Below are 8481 nucleotides of genomic sequence, written 5' to 3' on the forward strand. Positions count from 1 at the left end.
TACAAATAAAAAGAAGCTTGGTTCATTGAGGGCCACTAAAGTCACAGTCTATCACATCCTTCAAATCAACACTCCATTTATTTTTGGTTGAGCAAATGATTTAGTGCACAATTGTCATTATAAGATCATTTTGTTGATCATGAAACAAAATAAACTAATTTTTCTAAATTTGCCTTTTATTTATCAAAAATCATACCTGTCAAACCTGTTTTACATTGTCTACTATGAAATTTTGGTCCTCACTTTAAGTGAATTCCGTTTGAGTGGCCTTTTTCTAGTATTAGTTATCTTCGGATATAAAGAGTCCTGTATTTTGTTTCGCATTTAGTTTTTGTGCCTTGAGTCTCACTGTCAGGTCAAGAACTCTTTGCAGAAAAGGAGTGAGTCACAAAACAGAATTTGGGCCATCACTAGTCCCTGGAAATATCATAATAGCACCAAAACATCACCCCTCATCCTGACATATCTTTTTTTCCTTTACTCATAAAGAAGAATTAAATGGTCACTTTCCCACCAGTTTTCTAACTAGGCACTGATAACTAGGTGTGGCTTGAAATTATTTACAATAGTACTTTCCTTGTCAAGCCTTAAAAACCTACAGCTCTTACAAACTGATTCAGTAGGAGAATTCTACAGATATTCGTTCTAAAAGGCCTGGAGTCTTTATAAGGAACATTTTGAACAAAGATATACTTTTTAAACAGAGGTTTAATTTTGTGCTCTGATACATGTTTAAGCTTTGAAGGAGACTTTAACGAATAAGAGTACTTTATGTTTCATAACGCTATGGAGTCTACACTTAGCATTGAATACCTGGGATATGTCTTCTTTATATAGAGACAGAAAAAAATCTAAAATGTTTGAATTCACTGAAACTTAGGAAACGCTCTACCTTCTTATTTAATCCTTGAGGAAACGACAGGTAATTTTTTTTTAAGGGATTTAAAATCTAGCCAGGAAGCATGTATGCTGACCATTTTGATTTCCTCCCCAGAGATTCTCAGTTTAATCATATAGTAGTCAATGTAACACAAGATTTTTTTTTACCCCAGCATGAATCTGAGAGGTAATGTAACTGAAACTCTCTAATCAAATGCTTCCACAGAGCCACGATTTCAACAGTACTGTGTGGGGCCTCCTCAAGAGTGTTGTTCCCTATTCTTTCATCTCCTCCTCTTAGATAGATCCGTCATTTTTCCAGGCCTGAACTTTCTGTTCCTTTCACATACCTTCATAAGCACTTAACAAAGGATACACCCCAACCTTGGAGTTTTGTCATTTTGCCTTCAGTTTCCATGACAATCTGGGTTGTTTATAAAGGAACTATAATTGCTGCTTCAATACTAGCTCTGTTTCCATCAAACTTGAAAACAAAACTGCCAAAGGCCAGTGAGCTGGTCTATCACCAACCTGGAAGGTAGGGCCATTATTAGGGATGAGCTTATGAGAAAGGGTCAGGGTCTGGGTCCATGGGTGAATTTCAATAGCAATTCCTCTGCTAACAGACATTTCCCAGAACCCAAAGTGCACCTCAGGAAGTAATCCACCCTATAGTGAACTCTTTCAAGAGATGGAGTGTCCTATTTTAAAGAGTCTAGTGAGAAAGAGATTCAATGGCTTCCTTCAGAAATGTGTCCCATTCATCATGCCTTATCAGGAATTCCTTCACATCCCATAATAATATGAAGTCTCCCCTTTGTCCCCTTTCTCTCTGACTCCTCACTGCGCTAAAACACTAACCGTTAACTCATTCACAGCTACCATTCGTGGGGCAGCCACCACCTGCCCACAGTACATGTCGACACTCTACCAGGGACTTTATCATTTAACCACTACAACACTACAAGGTAAATATTATTAGCCCCATTTTACTGATAATGAACTAAAGCAATAGTTCAGAGAGGTTATATTAACTTGCCCAAGTTCTCATGGTCATACAGCTAGTAAATGCTAGAGCCAGCATTTAAACCTCATATTCTTTCTTCTCAGTTAGTGATGGACACTAAGGAGATACCATGATTCCTCTTAGGGAGTTATCATGATTCTGCCGTAGAATGTTTACCGCATGTTTGACAAGGACCCTTGGTTTACAATGGCCAGGTTGACATAAGACACAGTGCCTCAATGTCGGTAAGTCAGTGAAATAGCTCAGAACAGAATTTGGAACACATGTAACCCAGACCACCCAGACACTTGAACCACCTCATTGGGATTTTAATTTTTTTTTCTACTTTTTTCTAATTTGCGGTTCATAGAGCACTCACAGATGCCAGAGCAGAATCAAAACTCTAGGGATTCAGTGGATTATACTACTTCACCCACCAAAAAAATGGGTATTGCAGTCAATTTGTAGACTACTGCTGGATTCTTGGCCCCATGCACTAAACAACTGGTCTAAGTTGGAGTCCTAGGAGGACAAATTGATGCAAAACCTCAGATACAGAAAACAGAAGGGCAGTAAAAGCCAAAGGGCACTGTCTCCCTTTCTGATAGTCAAATTCACCAAAACCAAGTTTCTGCCTCTTTACAAATGAGGTATTTCTCCAGACACTGCTGGACCATAAATGACATGAGGATAGGAAACCTGGTGTCTCAGTCCCTACCATATCACTGCACTCTGCAAAGTGGTGGCCATATTGTCAGCTCTCAACAGATACTGAATGAATCACTGCATAATCTAATAGTGTGTGGAATTTCCCTCCGATTTAGAGTCACTTGTTCTACAACTAAACAAGTGTGGTATGTGATCAAGGATGAAAGTGGAGGCTGATGGGATGCCAGCCTCTTCCCTGTACTCCTGCGGTGGGCTCTGATACCACTGCCCCCACTGCGGATTCCAATTCTAAGTCTCAAACTTCTGGAAATTTCTGTGACATGAGGAAAGCTGTTTTGATATTGCCTCAGGAAACAGTTTCATCTTGTCCATTTGAGTTAAAAACAGAAGAGATGGAAGGAAATCACTATAACACCCAGTTCTGGGATTATTTCAGGATGCCCAAGTAGAGAACACCACTGCTCTATCTCTGGGTTGCAATCTTACATATGGGGCCTTTACTAAGTGGAAGCGGCCTCTGCGTCAGTGCTTTTTGCTCCTGTTTTCCTCCAGCGTGTCTTACCTTACTTTTCTGCTAACTTCCTGAAAGCCAGGCAAAAGAAACTCACCTTTTGGCATGACTGCCATGATGGGTTTTGTAGCTCAGCAGCTAAACAATAGGTATTAGCAACCAACAACAAAAGGAATGAACACCACCTAGTAAAGAAGGCCAGAGAAGACAAGTCTCAACTTGGTTCTGGAATGAATGGCAATATCCTTCAAAAACACTTTGCCAAAACAGATATCCTACCCTACGTGAGCCTTTCAAAAATTTCAATTTTCCTGTGGTTCCACATTGTCTTTTTGGTTAGACCTGTGATATTGTTAAGGGCAGGAAACATATCGTGTTTACATACATTCCAGTGAACCAAGTATATTCTGATTGTTTGATTCATGTTAAGGAATCCAAAGGCATTTTTTAAAAATATCAAGGAGCTCTTAAATTTATAAAACAAATATTAACAGACCTAAAGGGAGAAATAGACAGCAATACAATAATAGTAGAGGACTTCAATACCCCATTCTCATCAATGGATACATCACCCAGACAGAAAATCTATAAGGAAACATTGGACTTAAATGACACCCTAGACCAGATAGACTTAAGAGACATTTACAGAACATTCCATCAAACAGCATCAGAATACACATTCTTCTCAACTGCTCACAGAACATTCTCCAGATTAGAGCACATGTCAAGCCATGAGAAAGTCTTAATAAACTTTGAAATCATATCAAGCATCTTTTCTTACCACTGTGGTGTGAAACTACAAGTCAATTACAAGAAGAAAACTGGAAAACTCACAAATATGTGGAGATTAAACAACATGCAAATGAACAACCAATGGGTCAAACAAGAAATCCAAAGAGAAATCAGAAACATCTTGAGACAAATAAAAATGGAAACACAACATACCAAAACTTATGGGATGTAGCAAAAGAAGTTCTCAGAGGGAAGTTTATAACTATAAATGCATCAAGAAAAAAGAATGATATCAAATAAACAACCCAATAAGGAACTAGAAAAATAAGAACATACCAAGCCCAAAGTTATTATAAGGTAGGCAATAAAGATCAGAATGGAAACAAATGAAACAGAAACTAAAAATAAGTAAATAAATAAAGTAAAAAGCTGTTTTTTGAAAATGTAAGCAAAATAAACAAATCTTTAGCTAGACTAATCAAGAAAAACAGAGGAGTGAAATAAAATTATAAAGGAAGGAGGGACGTTACAAGGATGAGATACAAAAACAAAGGAGCATGAGAGACTACTATGAACAATGACATGCGAAAAAATCTGATAACCTAGCAGATATGGACAAATTCCTATAAACATACAACCTATCAAGAATGAATCTTAAAGAAATAGAAAATCTGAACAGATCAATTCCTAGTTAAGAGATTGATTGGTCATGAAAAATCTCCAACAAGGAAAAGTCCAGGACCACTTGGCTTCATGAGTGAATTCTACCAAATATTTAAAGAAGAATTAATACCAGCCCTTCTCAAACTCTTCCGAAAAACAGAAGATAAGGGAATTTTCCAAACTCATTTCATGAGACCATAATTACGTTGATACCAGAACCAGACAAGAACACTACAAGAAAAGAAAATTATAAGCCAATATTCCTGTAAACGTAGATGCAAAATTCTTCAACAAAACATTAGCAAACTGAATTCAACAATACATTAAGAGGATCATATGCCATGATAAAGTGGCATTTATTCCAGGAATGCAAGGATGGTTCAACTTCTGAAAATCAATAAATATAATAAACCACGTTAACAAAATGAAGGATAAAAATCATATGAACATCTCAATAGATGCAGAAAATGCATTTGACAAAATTTAAGGTTCATTCATGATTAAAAACTCTCAACAAAGTGAGTATAGAGGGAATGTACCTCAACATAATAAAGGCCACATATGACAAGCCCACAACTAACATCATACTCAATGGTGAAAAACAGAAAGCTCTTCCTGTAAGATCAGGAACAAGACAAGGATGCCCATTATCACCATTTTTATTCAACATAGTACTGGAATTCCTAGCCAGATATATTAGGCAAGAAAAAATAAATAAAACTTATCCAGATTAGAAAGGAAGAAGTAGAACTGTCTTTATTTGCAGATGACATGATATTGTATATAGGAAACACTAAAAATCCCTCAAAAAAACTGTTAGAACTAATTAAAAAATCAGTACAGTTGCAGGATATAAAATCAATATGCAACAATCCCTTGAATTACTTGAACAAAAATCAGAAAGAGAAATTAAGAAAATAATCCCATTTATAATTGCATCAAAAAGAATTAAATCCCTAGGAATAAATTTAGCCAAGGAGGTGAAAGACCTGTATGCTGAAAACTATAAAACATTGATGAAAGACACTAAAGGAGACACAAACAAATAGCTATTCTGTGCTCTTGGATTAGAAGAATTAATATTACTGCAATGTCCAACTACCCAAAGCAATCTATAGACTCAAAGTGATTCCTACAACATATAAATAATTCATAGAACTCAATAGAAAGAAAAACAATCCTATTAAAAATGGGCAGAGGATCAGAATAGACATTTTTCCAAAAAAGACATACAAATGGCCAAAAGGTACATGGAAAGGTGCTCAACATCACTAATTATCAGGTAAATGCAAATCAAAAGCACAATGAAGTATCACCTCATAACTGTTAAAATGGCTATTAACAAAAAGACAAGATATTACAAGTGTCCATGAGGATGCAGAGAAAAGTGAACACTTGTACATTGTTGGCAGGAATATAAATTGGTGCAGCCACTATGGAATACAGCATGAAGGGTCCTTAAAAAATTAAAAATAGAACTACCATATGATCCAGCAATCCCCTTCTGGGTATTTATTCAAAAGAAACAAAATCACTATCTGTAAAACACATCTTCACCCTCACGTTCATTGTAGCATTATTGACAATAGCAAAAACATAAAAACAACCTGAGGGTCCACTGATGGATGAATGGACAAAGAAAAATATGATAAATATAAAATGGAATATTACACGGTCATAAAAAAGGCCTGCCATTGTGACAACACGGATGGACCTTGAGGGCATTATGCTAAGTGAAATAAGTCTGTGAAAACTGATTAACAGAAACCTCATTTAAAATGGGGTTTCTGTGAAAACTGATAAACAGAAACCTCATTTAAAATGGGGTCAGGGGGGCTTCCCTGGTGGCGCAGTGGTTAAAAATCCGCCTGCCAATGCAGGGGATACGGGTTTGATCCCTGGTCCAGGAGGATCCCATATGCCGCGGAGGAACTAAGTCGTGCGCCACAACTACTGAGCCAGCGCTCTAGGGCCCACAGGCCGCAACTACTGAGCTTGCGCACCAGAGCTACTGAAGCCCACGCGCCTAGGGCCCGTGCTCCGCAACAAGAAAAGTCACTGCAATGAGAAGCCCACACCGCAATGAAGAGTAACCCCCGCTCACTGCAACTAGACAAAGCCGGCATGCAGCAACGAAGACCCAAGGCAGCCGAAAAAATAAAATGTAAAATAAAATAAAATAGAGCTAGGGACCAGAAGGGGGAGCTCTCACACTCTACCACTCAATGTCAATTGCAGATCCAACAGGAAGAGAGGTACATTTTCATCTCCCACAGGAGGAAGGTTACTACTTTACTACACAGCAGAAGGGAGGAAGAATTTCTCCTTGCCTGGTAGCAGGCCAGCCAATAATAGACTGTCACAATTCAGCCAGTAAAAAGCCACTACACTTAAAACTTTCAGTTTCCTCCAATGGACTCCTTGTTGATAACAGCCCCTTCCAACTCCCCCTTCTCCTCTATAAAAGAAGGTTCCTCTCCTTTGTTATCTGAACTTGCCTGTGGTTCACTATAGATTGCATGTCCCAAATTGCAATTCTTTGCTCTTCCTGAGTAAACCATTTTGCTAGTAAAATAACTGGCTGTTTTACTGTTTTATTGTTGCTCAACAAGTCACAGAAAGACAAATGCTGTATGATCTCACTTGTATCTGGAATCTAAAAATCAAAAACTGAACTCACAGATACAGAAATAGAACTCAACTCACAGATACAGAAATAGAACTCACAGATACAGAAATGGTGGTTGCCAATGGCCATAGGTAGAGGAGTGGGCAAAATGGGTGAAGGTGGTCAAAAGGTATAATCTTCAGTTATAAATAAATAAGTCCTGGGGATGTAATGTACAGCATGGTGACTGTAGTTAACAACACTGTATTGTATATTTGACAGTTATTGAGAGAGTAAATCTTAAAAGTTTTCACCCCAAGAAAAAAATATTTGTAACTATGTGTAGTGTTAGGGGTTAACTAAACTTATTGTGGTGATCATTTTGCAATTAATACATGTATCAAAGAATTATGCTGTATACCTAAAACTAACACAATGTTATATGTCGATTATATCAATAAAATGTATATTATTTAAAAAAGAAAAAATATCAAAGTCTTGTGGTAACCATTCACACATAATTTATGGTTCCATGACTTAAGGAGCCCTGGAATTGGAACCACTTGGGAAGACCCTTCAGAAAATGAACTTGAATAGAAACACACCACCAAACAAAATTTTCCCCTAGGAAGGAAAGCAAAAAGGGGCTTAAGTGTCTAATACCACTAGGAAGTAGCCGTCCACCAGTATGTAGTAATAAAAAAAAGTACTACCATATGACCCAGCAATTCCTACGCCTGGGTATATATCCAAAAACACAAAACTGCTAATTTGAAAAGATACGGGCACCCCAACGTTCACAGCAGCATTATTTACAACTGCCAAGATACGGAAGCAACCTAAGTGTCCATAAACAGATGAATGGATAAACAAGATGTGGTATACATATACACACACACACACACACACACACACACACACACACACACACACACACTGGAATACTACTCAGCCATTAAAAAGAATGAAAATTTGCCATTTGCAACAACATGGATGGCCTTGAAGGGAATTTTGCTAAGTGAAATAAGTCAGACAGAGAAAGACAAATAGTGTATGATATCACTTATATATAGAATCTAAAAAAATGAAAGAAACTAGTAAATACAACAAAAAAGAAACAGACTCACAAATATAGAGAACTAGTGGTTACCAGTGGGGAGAGGGCAGGAGGGAGGGGCAAGATAAGGGTAAGGGATTAAGAGGTACAAACTACTATATATAGAATAAATAAGCTACAAGGATATATTGTACAACACAGGGACTATAGCCAATATTTTAAAATGGAGTATAACCTTTAAAGGTTGTGAATCACTATGTTGTAGACTTGAAACTTATATAATGTTGTATATCAACTATATCAATTTAAAATTAATTTTAAAATAAAATAAAATAATTATTTTAAAAACTGAAAAA

This window comes from Pseudorca crassidens, chromosome 1 (genome assembly GCF_039906515.1).
Source record: "Pseudorca crassidens isolate mPseCra1 chromosome 1, mPseCra1.hap1, whole genome shotgun sequence".
NCBI lineage: Eukaryota > Metazoa > Chordata > Mammalia > Artiodactyla > Delphinidae > Pseudorca > Pseudorca crassidens.